Below are 15,219 nucleotides of genomic sequence, written 5' to 3'. Positions count from 1 at the left end.
GGAGTAGTCTTAGTCAGGTTCCTGTATGGTGAGGAAGCAAGACAGGACGCACCTAACAGTTTCCCTTCAAGTAACCTTACTTGGCACTATGCAGTGTTAAACCCCTTCCAGGAGGGGACAAGTCAGAGATCATCTCAACCCACACCGTGGACTAGGAGAGACACAATGCTGGACAGTATCCACAACAGCAAACAAGCTAGGAACTGATCCGGATAGAGCAAAGTTGCTAGAAGTCTATGAAATCTATCTCGCAGTGCAGTTGTCAGCAGGAAACCCTCAGCATTCCGCTTATCCCAGGTAACAGGGTCTGGGGCTTGTGTCACCCTCTAGGACACCCCCGACACTGGCAGAGCAACAGGTGGTTCACTCCAACAAAGGTCGATGCACGAGCACAAGTATTCTCTCTCAAGTATTCTTATATCTCTGCGAGGAGGAGAAACAGCTGACCCGCACCACCACACAATAGTCCAATGCCTATGGATCCACGGACCTAAATTTGCAGGATACACCGTGATGCAAAACGGCTGGGTGCCGGGGGTGCAGGATGATGAGGGAGTAATACGCTGTGTGTAAGGTAGATGAAGACAGCACTCACCCGGTCTGTATCAGCTCAGTTTATTCCATGCACCGCTGGTGGCAGGGAGGGAGAGGTGAGGACGCGCACTGGGACGGCCGTTTCGGGGACACGCCCCCTTTGTCGACCAGGTATTGACGTCATGTGGTGGGAGGTGTGCTATATACACAGGTAACGTGCACGTGATCAATTAAGGAAAAAGATATGTGTTAAACAAATAACAAAGACATTTACACAAAAACACTGAAATCGTTACGCTCGTTAAGGCCGAGCGGGCCCGTAGCGTTAAGTCGGGAGATCCAGAGGGACTCTTTTCTCAGAAGCGTCTGATGTTTATCAGCTCCCTCCGGTACGGCATTAACTCTTTCTAGTCCGAGAAACTTTAGGTTCCTGGTATCGCCGTGATGGACAGTTCGTACATGTTCTATAAGGCGTGGGACGCCTTTTCCCGTCTTTACAGAGTAGGCATGCTCCTTATACCTTACCCATAAGGGTCTCTTGGTTTTTCCTATGTAGTATGACCCACAACTGCAAATAATCGCATATACTACGAAGGGAGATTTACAGGTAATGAAATCTTTTATCATACATTCATGGCCTCCCAAGCGAATGAAGGATACATTTAGCAATTGGGTGCAGTACTTGCACTGGCCACATTTTCTGTTGCCTTGAGGCAGTGTCTTAGATAGCCAGTCAGTATTTTTTGTTTTTAAATTGGAATTGTTTAGATGGTCAGCTATTGTTTTGTTCTTTCTATAGGAGACACAAGGCTTCCTCTCTGCAATTTCCCTAAGGTCAGGGTCTGACTCTAAAAGGTGCCAGTGTTTTTTAATGGCCTCCTGTATTGCCACATTATTAGGGGAATTCTGAAAGATGAAATTAAATCTCCTGTCTAGGGAATTATGTTTAGCTGTGTATGACAGAAGATTGGTCCTATTCTGTATACTGGCTCTGTGACGTGCTTCTTTTACAAGAGTGTCAGGATATCCTCTTTCGGCAAATCTCTTCTCCATCTCCGCAGCCTGTTTATTAAATGAATTATCTGTAGAGTTCACCCTGCGCAGGCGCAGCATCTGACCATAAGGGATTGCTTTCTTAACATGCGCAGGGTGTGAGCTGCCGAAATGGAGAAGAGAATTGCAAGAGGTAGGTTTCCTGTACACCGAGGTGTGGATCTCATTATTGCGGATATTAACTTGAACATCCAAGAATTCAAGAGAATCGCCACCGAATTTGGAAGTAAAAAGCATATTAACGTGATTATGTGTATTAAGAAACTGAATGAAGTCAGAAAATTGTGTCTCTGTGCCCTGCCAAACAATAAAGATGTCATCGACAAAACGGTGATAAGACTTAATGAACTTAATATAAGGGTTGGTAGTGGAGAAAACAACATCGTGTTCCAGCTTGGCGAGAAACAAGTTGGCATACGTACAGGAGACCGGCGTGCCCATGGCAGTGCCGATCTCCTGTCGATACCAACTGTCCTCGTAGCGGAACACGTTGTTGGTGAGAATAAAACGTAAAGCTTCACCAATAAAATTGACCATGGCAGTGGGGTTATTACCCTGAGTAACATACCACTTGACAGCCTCTACACCCGCATCATGAGGGATGCGGGTGTAGAGGCTCTCCACGTCAATTGAGGCCAGAGCACACTCATCCGTCCATGTAATGTCACCAAGGACTTTAAGAAAGTCACTGGAATCTTTTAGAAAAGTTGGAGTATTTTTAAGGATCGGGTTTAGGAGCCAATCTAGGAACTGAGATAGGCTTTCAGTCACGGAGTTGATGGCTGACACTATAGGACGCCCAGGCGGCGCTTCCAAGGACTTGTGAACCTTGGGTAGGAAGTACCACCTGGGCGGCCTAGGGGCATCCGGGAGGAGTTTCTCTGCTAGATTCTTATCCACAGCACCCTCTCTTGTGTGCTTACTGAGCAACTTCCTGAGCCCGTCTTGTATGCCTAACATAGTGTCCTTGTTTAGAACAATGTATGTGTTTCTGTCCCCTAATTGGCGTTGGGCTTCAGTGTTGTAATATACTTTGGACATTATAACTGCCGCCCCTCCCTTATCGGCTCTGCGTACTACCAGGTCTTGACGTGACTTTAACCAACGGATGGCTCTATTTTCCCTTTCCGTGACATTCATGGATGCGGGTGGGTATTTTAGTGCTCTGACATCCCTAAGTACGGACTTGTGGAATAGGTCAAGTGGCCCACCAGGTGTCACCTGTGGGGTAAAGGTGGATTTTTTCCCCCCCCGTGAAACTGGAGACTGTGGTGATGGAAGAAGTATCAGGGGGAGCAGGAATGTCCGCTAGGAAACGCAGACATTCAATCTCCTCAGCATTGAAGCCTTTAGGTGCTTGGAACCCTAGGGGCCCTATGGAGCATCTGGACACTGGATTCTGCTGTTGTGAAGTGAATTTATTGGTAGCGAAATATTTAACTAGGTTGACCTTTCTAATGGCTTTAAAAAGGTCAATTTCAAACCCTATGGGGTCAAAATTCTCAACTAGACCAAAGTTAAGTCCCTTAGATAAGACTTGAAGGCAGTCCGGAGGGATATCAGTTCCTGAGATGTTAATTACATTGTTAGGTAATTCTAACGCTTCCATGACACGTTTTTTCTCTTCCTGTCTCCTTGTCCTCGTTGCCTTCCACTTCTTGCCCCCCCTTCTGGTCTTCCTCCTAAAGGGGCGGCACGGGATGAGTTTGAGGAGGATGCGGGGCCCAACTCTGTATTGCTGGTAAAGTCGTCTGATCCGCTAGATTCCGACTCCGTGGTGCATACATCGCTCGTGTATTTGCGTCTGGGAGGACCTCTTCTATGTTTCTGGCTCCAATCAAACACATGCTGGGTATCGTAGTCAAGTTTGTCCCTCATAAACTTGTCTTTCTTTCTTTCTTTAGTTTCATTTTGAAGGGCAATAAGCTTGGTCTCAAGTCTGGCAAAGAAGGTGTTAGCCTGTTCTTCCGAGACCCTATTACGTAGCTCATGCTTAGCTTTGCATAAATCTGTTGTGATAATCTCATACTCTTTGCAATGTCGCTGGAGTGTAATAGACATTAGGTGCATAGCATGTTTCTGATGTGCCATCTGCCAGGCGTGAATGAATTCCGGGTCATCTTGGTATAATGATGGTGTCTTATATGACCGCAGGCCTCTTGGAACTCTATTATTCTCCTCGTAGGCTCTAAGGGAGTTAATGGTCCAGAACAGTCTGGTCTCCCGATCCGCTAGATGTGATATACGATACTCCAGTGCTCTTGTGCTGATGACCTGCACTGATTCCTTTGCGTTACATGACGCAAAAAACGCATCCGCTCCCTCCCTCCCTGCTTGTAGAGCCTGCACTGGAGGAGTAGACTCTGCCGTTTGGATTTCCATGCTGGATGTGTGGTGTGCTGAGTAGAGAAACAGGTATACAATTGCGAGGAGGAGAAACAGCTGACCCCCAGCCTTAAGGAGTAGTCTTAGTCAGGTTCCTGTATGGTGAGGAAGCAAGACAGGACGCACCTAACAGTTTCCCTTCAAGTAACCTTACTTGGCACTATGCAGTGTTAAACCCCTTCCAGGAGGGGACAAGTCAGAGATCATCTCAACCCACACCGTGGACTAGGAGAGACACAATGCTGGACAGTATCCACAACAGCAAACAAGCTAGGAACTGATCCGGATAGAGCAAAGTTGCTAGAAGTCTATGAAATCTATCTCGCAGTGCAGTTGTCAGCAGGAAACCCTCAGCATTCCGCTTATCCCAGGTAACAGGGTCTGGGGCTTGTGTCACCCTCTAGGACACCCCCGACACTGGCAGAGCAACAGGTGGTTCACTCCAACAAAGGTCGATGCACGAGCACAAGTATTCTCTCTCAAGTATTCTTATATCTCTACCTCATCCTCCAACATCCCGACAGAGCGCATTACTACTTGGGTTGGGACTCTCACAATATCCTCCTCTCTGCTCCTCTGATTCTTCTACATATCTCTCAACATGCAACCGAGTCAGCACGACTGTACTGCTTTCACAGATCTGGATCCTGTTTTGTCAAATGTATTGTCAAGTGTATTATCAAGTGTAACATATCCTGTCAATGTACAGCTGTATGTTCTGCTGCACACAAGTACTTTCAGAGTAAACAAGAGATTGTTTATAGTAAAGAGACTCTGTGATTCTTTGCCCCACACCAGCACAGTATACACACACCCTCCGCCATAGCACCGCGGGGGTGCACCACAATGGTACTATAGATGTGGGTGACATACAGTAGTAATAAATCAGCATTTAAAGGGAAACTGTCAACTGCAGTTCATATTCCAAACCTGCGGACACAGTTAGACAGAGGTGGCAGTAGAGAGCACTGTGTTAAATTGGAAAGAATCCTCCACTTCCTGCAGGACATACAGCAGCTGATAAGTACTGGAAGACTAGAGATTTTTTAAACCAAAGTAATTTACAAATATATATAACTTTCTAAAGCCAGATGATTTGAAAGATTTTTTTTTGCTGGAGTGCCCCTTTAAAATTATTTGACACCATATGGTAATAAAGAAACACCGCCAACTGGAAACCAGGTCTCGTTCCTCGTCGGATAACAATCTGGTTTTCATAGAAAGACGTTTGAGAACATTTCCTGAAACGGATTATATAAGGAAAGGTTAATACCTTAATGGCCCATTGCAAAGAGCGACCTGCTGCTGGAAATGCCAGTTCTCAGAATAACTCCTCATACGGCTGGGCTCACACATTGTGGCCATAGGGTAGCATTGTCATATGATTCTTACGTGCCTTAAAGGGGTATTCCAAGATAAAATAACTTGCACATCCACAGCTGTGGAAAAGAGCCGAGTGCTGTACTCAGCTCCCTCTGGCGCCTCCGTAGAGAATTCTGCTGTGGTGTCCCACTACTGGGTGCTGTCTATGGCACCCTAGTAAGTCACCCCCTCAGGTTCATACAAGCAGGAGATGTAGAATTGTGTTTTCCCCACTAGGTGTCACTACTGTTTCTACTTAACTTATTGCACAGCTGACGGAATGGAAGGGCTAAATCGTTTGTCCCACGTGTTATGTTCTGACTAGTCACGGGTGAAAGTTCTCTTCTATCCTATCACTTTTTCTCTCTTGCTCACACACACACACACACACACACACACACACTCAGCCCCACCACTTACAGGAGGGTTTAGTTTAGCCCCTGTAGGAGGAGTTAGTTCCTGGTGGTGGGGGGGGAGAGATCAGTCTAAGGATTGTTTGCAGTGTGTGAGGAAGCTAACACAAACCAGTCTCTGCAGAAGTTAAGCCAGGGCCTGGCTTTGGCCAGGACCCCTGAAAGTGTCCAAAGACAGCAACTAAAGACTTTATTGTTTATGGTTAAAATTAAAGGAGTATAAGGATAAATGGAATTTGTATTGGAGGGAGCACAATGTCTGATGTTTCTATACCAATGCGTTGGTGGAGTATGATGACATATCTTGTCTAACCTGAAGGGATGATCCTTGGACGCCTGGGGATTAGGACTGTGTAAGAACTAGTGGGTATAGTGAGAGCGAGGTCTTGCTAATGCCCCTTGGGGAGAAAACTGAATCAGTAAGAGCTGAATTATGCTTGGAAGTGAGAACAATCGTTGTTGGAAGAGACCTAAGAGAAGTTGTGGGACCAGTTAGAACTTGGTCGATATAATGGGGAATAAAGGAATAATAGACTGCCCACTCCTGAGGGGAGAGTGGAGCTGGATCCCACAGTGATATGCCAGGGGAAACTATGGCTATTTGCTGTAAGGGGTGACCAGCAAAGGGGCCGATTCTACATGATAAATGTGGAGTAGGTCTCCGGAATGTATGGTATAGAGTGGCCCGCTGGCCTGGAGGGGATTTGTTTCCTAATCTGGTGCGGTTTCCTTCGGGTCTGGGGGAAAGGCGGATGAGTGGGTGGATGATCTTGGGAGTTGATTTTTAAGTAATCTTTGGTAAGATGGTTAAAAAGGTATGGAGGAGAGTGTTTGTGAGAAAAGGCGTGATTTGGCACTGGTTCAGGATGATCAACAAGGGGCTGGTGAGAATAGAAGAGGATGATTGGATTAGAGGGTGGAGGGGAGAGAATTCTAAGGGGATAGAGCTGTATTCAATACAAGTCCGGGCGTCCTAGGGGACATCTCTTAGCAGGACCTCAGACAAAATTAATGTCGAGCTTGTGATATTTTAGGGGGTCCTCGAGAAGGAAGTAAGATTTCACCAAACCAAGGGAAATGGGTTAATATGATGTAAGTTATTGCATTTTGTACCAATAATTGTGGTATTATTTATAAGAAAATGAATAAAGAATAAAGTATTAATAAAAAAAAAAATTAAGATAACTATGCAGTGGTAGGAGGAGAGAAGCCACATAAGAAACACCTTGCCCACGCCAGGAACCTCTCTAAAACGTGCAGGGCGTTTACGTGATGCAAGAGGAACTGACCCCAGTAGGACAAAGCTACAGTGAAAAGGTCTACGTATCCTACTGCGCAGTGCAAGATGACTGGGAAACCTCAGAAGTCTGCTACACCCAGATAACCGACGATTGGGCTTGTATTACCCACCTAGGATGGGTAATCCGTCAACTAGGGGGCATAAGGCGGTTCAGAGCCAGTATAGGCATCTGTGCATATATGTATCTTCTTATCTCTTATATCTCTACACCTGTTTTGGCAAAGCACACTTACTACATTGGGCAGGGCTCCTCTGGCAACTCCTCTCTCTCTCTCTACTACAAAGCACCTACTACTACTACAAGCACTGGTTCTTCCTCACTGTCAGCACCTACGTTCTATGTCAAGATTTACACTGCTCCATCACGTGTACTGTTCATCCTTATTAGTTATTCTTCATTAAAGTATTATATTTTTACTAAAACGCACAGGACTCTGATCTACTCCGTCAGCACCTACACACCATCGTATACTTGGGTTCTTTCCCCTTTCTGTGAGTGGCGGTACCAACACCCGGGGTGGGTCAGCTACCACTCCTGGCTACCATGCCCAAGTGACCATAAACTCCCCCGGAGGTTACCGACCATAGGGGCAGCCGGCGGATTATCACACTGCCACCTCTGTCCATGTCGGGAACTGTCCAGACCAGTGACAAATCCCCATAGAAAACCTCTCCTGCTCTGGACAGTTCCTGACATGGACAGAGGTGGCACTAGAAAGCATTGTATCAGACTGGAGAGAACATACCACTTCCTGTAGGACATACATCAGCTGATAAGTACTGGAAGAATTGAGTTTTTTTTTTTTTTTTTTTTTTTTTTTTTAATAGAAGTAAATTACAACACTGTATAATTTTCTGGCACCAGTTGATTTGAAATAAAAAAGTTTCTCTGGAGTTCCCCTTTAAGCATAAAAGACATTATACTTAATGTGGTTTGTCACAGTTCTTGTTCTGCTCTTGCTGATGTTGTCCTTGAACTAACTAGAGGTCTAGGAAGTAAAGTCCTGGGGATGAGAGCTGTAAGTTCAGGTAGCAGTGCGGTTAGCCTCGGCCGTGTCAGATTGTAGTGACATGAACAAATTACAAAACGCAAACAACATTCAAAATTGTGCAAATATTTCTGGGGCTGGACTGAGCTGTTGTAATCGATGGGTCAGCTCCAAACACTGAGTGCTCCTCTGTGATCCTGTGCAAACACCCTGAAAACTGTGCAGACAGCCGCATCAATGTTTTCACACTCTGTCCCATGCCGAGGGTGAGGATCAGCTACGGGGGCGACACAGGGATCAGGTGACCAGGGGAAGCAGCGATATTCCTTGCTTATAATGTTATCCATCATTGCCCCCTATGTCTCATGAGGAACAGGCACACTCTTCAGTTTGTGGCATTATAAGGAAGCACATATCCATTGATTCATCATTTTAAGGTATTCTGCCACCACTTCTGACCTGTCTGGTTTAGTAAATCCTTGTATTCCCCATGAAATAACATGGATTTCCTATTCTTATAGCTCTTTGATGTGTTGTTCCTCTGTTATTCATACTAGAAATGTATGATGAAATAGCCAACTGGGTGTTACCAATAGGGGGCGTGTTTGACACTGACCAATCAGAGCTGACAATGCCAGATTGTGTAGGGACACGCCTCTAATTGGTAACACCCAGTTGGCTATTTAGTCACACATTTGTAGAGAGAATAACAGAAGAACAGCATATCGCAGAGCTATAAGAATAGGTGATCCAGAAATGTTATTTCCTGGGGAAAACAAGGATTTAAGAGGAATGATGGGAGGTCCTCCTAAAGGGGCTATCCTGCAATTAAAGGGGAACTCTGACAAAAAAAATATTTTTGAATGAACTGATGCTAGAAAGTTATACAGACTTGTGAATTACTTTTATTTAAAAATCTTCAGTCTTCCAGTACTTATCAGCAGCTGTGTGCCCTGCAGGAAGTGGTGTATTCTCTGCAGTCTGACACAGTGCTCTCTGCTGCCACCTCTGTCCATGTCAGGAACTGTCCAGAGCAGCAGCAAATCTCCATAGAAAACCTCTTCTGCTCTGGACAATTCCTGACATTGACAGAGGTGGCAGCAGAGAGCACTTTGTTCTTCCATATATGGTGGTGGTGGGATTATCTAACCACCTAGATGCTCAGGTATCTGAAGATGGTGGAAACTAGGGGGTTAAACACGTGGCATTAGAGCTGTCTCTGGCACCTACCATATGGCATGGGCTTAGCTCCTGAGAATAACCCCCGAGGCTGTTATTCACACTGTGCTTTATGATGTTCGATAACAATCTGGTTTTCGAACATCGAAGGAGCTTTAAGAACATTTCCTGAAAGGGATTATACAAGAAAAGGTTAATACCTTAATATCCCATTGTAAAGAGCGACCTGCTGCTGGAAATGTGCCAAATGTGATTAGAACTCTCCATAATCCGGGGCCATGGGGCGGTATTATGGGCTGGATGTTATATGCTGGCTATAAATGCCCCATATGTCTATAGGTGTCTTTTGCACTATGGCACAGAAATAATTGTCCATTAATTTATAGTAAAGTATCCCCCAGTGTTATAGGAGTCCCATGGTAGGTAATTATCCCTCTCCCCAGTAGGTAGCATATATTAGACATCCCACCTAGTATCCCCCCCAGTAGATAGTGTCCCCCATGGTGGGCATCTCCCCTTGTATCTCTTCCCCCCAGTACATATTGTTCTCTATGGTAGGCATCTCCCCTGGTATATCTCCCCCCCCCCAGTAGATATTGTACCCCATGGTAGGCATCACCCCTGTTAGCGCCCCAAAAGATAGCTTATATTAGACATCCCCCCAGTAGATAGTGTCCCCCCTGATGGCATCTCCCCTGGTATCCCCCAGTAGATAGTTTCCCCCCTGATGGCATCTCCCCTGGTATCCCCCAGTAGATAGTGTCCCCCATGGTAGGCATCTCCCCTGGTATCCCCCAGTAGATAGTGTCCCCCATGGTAGGCATCCCCCTTTGTATCCCCCCAGTAGATAGTGTCCCCCATGGTAGGCATCTCCCCTGGTATCCCCCCAGTAAATAGTGTCCCCCATGGTAGGCATCTCCCCTGGTATCCCCCAGTAGATAGTGTCCCCCATGGTAGGCATCTCCCCTGGTATCCCCCAGTAGATAGTGTTCCCCATGGTAGGCATTTCCCCTTGTATCCCCCCAGTAGATAGTGTCCCCCATGGTAGGCATCCCCCTTGGTATCCCCCCAGTAGATAGTGTCCCCCATGGTAGGCATCCCCCTTGGTATCCCCCCAGTAGATAGTGTCCCCCGTGGTAGGCATTTCCCTTGGTATCCCCCCAGTAGTGTCCCCCATGGTAGGCATTTCCCTTGGTATCCCCCCAGTAGATAGTGTCCCCCATGGTAGGCATTTCCCTTGGTATCCCCCCAGTAGTGTCCCCCATGGTAGGCATCTCCCCTGGTCTCCCCCCAGTAGATAGTGTCCCCCATGGTAGGCATTTCCCTTGGTATCCCCCCAGTAGATAGTATCCCCCATGGTAAGCATCTCCCCTGGTCTCCCCCCAGTAGATAGTGTCCCCCATGGTAGGCAATTCCCCTGGTCTCCCCCCCAGTAGATAGTGTCCCCCATGGTAGGCATCTCCCCTGGTCTCCCCCCCAGTAGATAGTGTCCCCCATGGTAGGCATTTCCCCTGGTATCTCTCCCACCCAGTAGATAATGTCTCCTATGGTAGGCAGCACCCCTGCTTGTAACCCCTCCCCCCGACATTAGACATCGCCAAGTGTAAAAAAAAAAAAAAAAAGCCATATTCACCTGGCTTGAGTTCTGCAGTAGTTCTCCGAGGCCTTCCCTCATGAGTGACGTCACTCGCACCTGGGGCCACAAGAGCTGAGAAGTACTGGAAGACTGGAGATTTTTAAACAAATCTAGATAACTTTCTGAAACCAGCTGATTTGAATGAAAAATATTTTCACCGAAGTACTGCTTTAATTTTTTTATTTTTAAAAAGAGCTCCGATCGCTATAATGACATATCAAGAAATGAGTCAGCACAGACAATTGGACCCAAAGACAAGATAATAATAAGATTTATATCCAATTAAAGCCGAGATCTCAGTGTTTGATTTGGAACAAAACAAAACTATTCCAAAGGTTTTTGAGAATTTCCATCCGGGCTGTATTTCCCTGCGGCGTCCCATTCTCCCCAGTGGGTGCACACTCGGCCCCCAGGAGTCCCCCCCCCACCCCGCTTACATTATATAATCCTTCTATACGTCTCTGCATTCTTTGTGAACTTGGTTCTAATGAAAGTAAAATATTTACTCCTAACAAAGCGCCATCCTCCCGGGTGACTCATGTGTTTGTTGCCGACATGTAGACCCAGGAAACATTCCTTTTGTTTGGAGAACTTGTTGTAGCAGTGCTGTACCTGCGCTGTGCCGTCACACTGTGCACGCAACGACTGCAGAGCAAGCAAGAATATCCTGCATGGAAAGTATGCCATATGTTGACTTATATTTAGCACCATAGAGATGCATTTAGCTGTAGGAAACTCCACCCGCTTGATCAATCCATTAAAGGGGTTATCTAGCGCTACAAAAACATGGCCACTTTCCCCCCTCTCTTGTCTCCAGTTTGGGTGGGGTTTTGAAGCTCAGTTCCATTGAAGTAAATGGAGCTTAATAGCAAACTGCACCTGAACTGGAGACAACAGTAGGGGGAAAAGTGGCCATGTTTTTGTAGCGCTGGATAACCCCTTTAACAGAAGCCCAAATAATGCACATTCACCACCGTTAGTCCTACAGCGCCATCTGTTTTATTTCAGCACAGCTGCATCCATGCGGTTTATGACTGTGTCACGTGATCACCTGCCTGACCCCCAGAAAATCACAGTGTTTAGTGTGCAAGAGGAAGTGGTCTGTCCAAGGTCGGCTAAACTGCAGGAAAATCTAATCACCTACCCAATCCTCACAGCTGCTGCTATCGCTATGGGATCAGGAAATAGTGCTACACACCTATGCAAGTGAGAAAAAAAAAAGGAAGGCTTCTTAAAGGGAATATTTCTTAAAGACAATGCTATGTCATCTATCACCATCATGTTATAAAGCAGGAAGAGCTGAGCAGATTGATATATATCTTTGTGGGAAAAGATTCAGTATAACTTGAAAGTTGTTGATTGAAATCCCTGATCATTCTGTGGTAAGGAGTCCAGTGGGCGGTGTCTCTCAATGGACTGGACTCTTTAGCATTGAAACATCAGAGATTTCAATCAATAAATTACAAGTTATTTCTTTTACCACAAAGCTATATATCAATCTGCTCAGCTCCTTCTGCTCTATAACAGGATGCCAAAAGCTTAGGTAGCATTTTTATGACAGTTCCTGACATGGACAGAGGTGGCAGCAGAGGGAATTGTGCCAGACTGGAAAGAATACACCACTTTCTGCAGGACATACAGCAGCTGGTAAGTACTGGAAGAAGGGCGATATTTTTTAACAGAAGTAATATACAAATCTCTGGCACTTTTTGACACCAGTTGATCTGAAAGAATTTTTCTTTCTCGCTGGAGTACCCCTTTAAATAGGCAATGATCGCTCCTGCACAAGAAGTTGGGAGGTATGCGACTAAAGACGGCATAGGAAACCACATAGGGGAAGCATTCCGAATATTCACAGGTCCTTATTCAACCCCGATAATGCTTCATCGACTTGTTCCCAATTTGTCATTAGTCAGCAGCTGTCATTTGTCAGCTGTTCCATCCTCTTTCTTGTCCTTGTCTATGAGCACGGCCAAGGAACACAAAGTATGCAGATTACCATCAGGGCTGAATACAAAAATCATAGCCCTCTGCTCAATGAGACCTCCACCATGCATGCAGCATGCTGTACAAGGCTATGTTCACACAACGTAAGTTCCGTGGGAATCACGGCCATTGTTACAACGGCCGTGATTCCCACGGAACTCACAGAGTTCTGCCTTCTGAGGGAATCCCTGCCGGAGTGTATACACATAGTATACACTCTGGCCTGGATCCCTAGCGGAGCTGTAGAAAACTGTCAGTTTTCTGCGGCCGTTATTCATTAAATATCGGCCACAGAAAATCCTGTCAGTGCACACTATGGAGCGAGCGGCTCCAGCCGCACGCTCCATAGTGAGCAGTGGGGAGTTCTGATGCGGGCGCACACAGATGCACCCGCATCAGAACTCTGCGGCGCATTCCCGCATTCAGCCGGTACTGCAGTACTGACCATGTTTTCAGAGACTGGCCATTCCGTGACCCAGCCAGGTCACGGAATGGCCAGTCTCCTACAAGGTCTGAACATAGCACAAATCTGTATGTACTCACCTCACTTAGTCACTACAAAAGAAGCAAAAAACATATAATACAAACCTGCAAAACAGTGTATTAGCCTCATTCAATGGGGATAATCCATGTTATTCATACCTGACGCGTTTTGTATGAGGGATATGAGCAAATTAAGTGGCATGTCAACTGATTTACAAAAAACTTGCCCACGTCTACAAAAAACGAGGTTGTGTGCTCCTATTAAAATCAATGGGACGTGCATTGCACTCATTTTTAGCTGCATATTTTGTCGGGTAATATGTGCCAATATATGCACTGCAAAAAATGTTTTTCTGCTATAAAGAAGGTCTTAAAAGGGCACTCAGAAACTTATATAAAGTTGTAATTTACTTCTATTTAAAAATCTTAAGTTTTCCCATACTTATCAGCTGCTGTATGTCCTGCAGGAAGCAGTGTATTCTTCCCAGTCTGACACAGTGCTCTCTGCTGCCATCTCTGTCCATGTCAGGAACTGTCCAGAGCAGCAGCAAATTGTCCATTGAAAACTTCTCGTGCTCTGGACAGTTTAGGTGTCAGGAGAGAGCACCATGTCAGACTGGGAAGAATAAAACACTTCCTGCAGGACATGCAGCAGCTGATAAGTACTAGAAGACTGGAGATTTTTAAATAGAAGTGAATTACAATTCTATATAACATTCTGAAACCAGTCGATTTGAAAAAAACAAAAAAAAAACAAGATTTTAAAAAGGGGCCTGCTTTTTAACACTTGAAAGAAATTCATTATTTTCATTGCCTCATGTGCAAAGTGACAAACTCAGCTTTGCTGCATCTGTATTTCATACTGGGGGGATGAATAAGGCACGTTCCTGAAGCCCGATGTCAAGGTGACCTTGACTAAATCTTCTCACCTGTGTGGTTCCCTCAGCACCGGGCCCTGTGTGGTTCCCTTAGCACCGGGCCCTGTGTGGTTCCCTCAGCACCGGGCCCTGTGTGGTTCCCTCAGCACCCGGCCCTGTGTGGTTCCCTCAGCACCGACCCTGTGTGGTTCCCTCAGCACCGACCCTGTGTGGTTCCCTCAGCACCCTGCCCTGTGTGGTTCCCTCAGCACCCGGCCCTGTGTGGTTCCCTCAGCACCGACCCTGTGTGGTTCCCTCAGCACCCGGCCCTGTGTGGTTCCCTCAGCACCGACCCTGTGTGGTTCCCTCAGCACCGACCCTGTGGGGTTCCCTCAGCACCCGGCCCTGTGTGGTTCCCTCAGCACCCGGCCCTGTGTGGTTCCCTCAGCACCCGGCCCTGTGTGGTTCCCTCAGCACCGGGCCCTGTGTGGTTCCCTCAGCACCGACCCTGTGTGGTTCCCTCAGCACCCGGCCCTGTGTGGTTCCCTCAGCACCGACCCTGTGTGGTTCCCTCAGCACCCGGCCCTGTGTGGTTCCCTCAGCACCGACCCTGTGTGGTTCCCTCAGCACCCTGCCCTGTGTGGTTCCCTCAGCACCCGGCCCTGTGTGGTTCCCTTAGCACCGGGCCCTTTGTGGTTCCCTCAGCAACCGGACCTGTGTGGTTCCCTCAGCACCGACCCTGTTTTGTTCCCTCAGCACCCTGCCCTGTGTGGTTCCCTCAGCACCCGACCCTGTGTGGTTCCCTTAGCACCCGGCCCTGTGTGGTTCTCTTAGCACCGGGCCCTTTGTGGTTCCCTCAGCACCCGGCCCTGTGTGGGTTAGGCCGGGCCGCTGCCTGTGAGAGACTACTCCTGAGGCTATAAGGAAACCTAGATCCACGCTATAAAATAAAACAATAATTACGATTTTATGTCTGTCTTTCCTGTCAGGCGAGATAATTGACACGTTGAGGCGGCGGGACACGCCGTACAGCAGAGCCCGC

The sequence above is a fragment of the Dendropsophus ebraccatus genome, chromosome 2, assembly GCF_027789765.1.
Source record: "Dendropsophus ebraccatus isolate aDenEbr1 chromosome 2, aDenEbr1.pat, whole genome shotgun sequence".
Lineage (NCBI taxonomy): Eukaryota > Metazoa > Chordata > Amphibia > Anura > Hylidae > Dendropsophus > Dendropsophus ebraccatus.
This window is presented reverse-complemented; position numbering follows the sequence as displayed.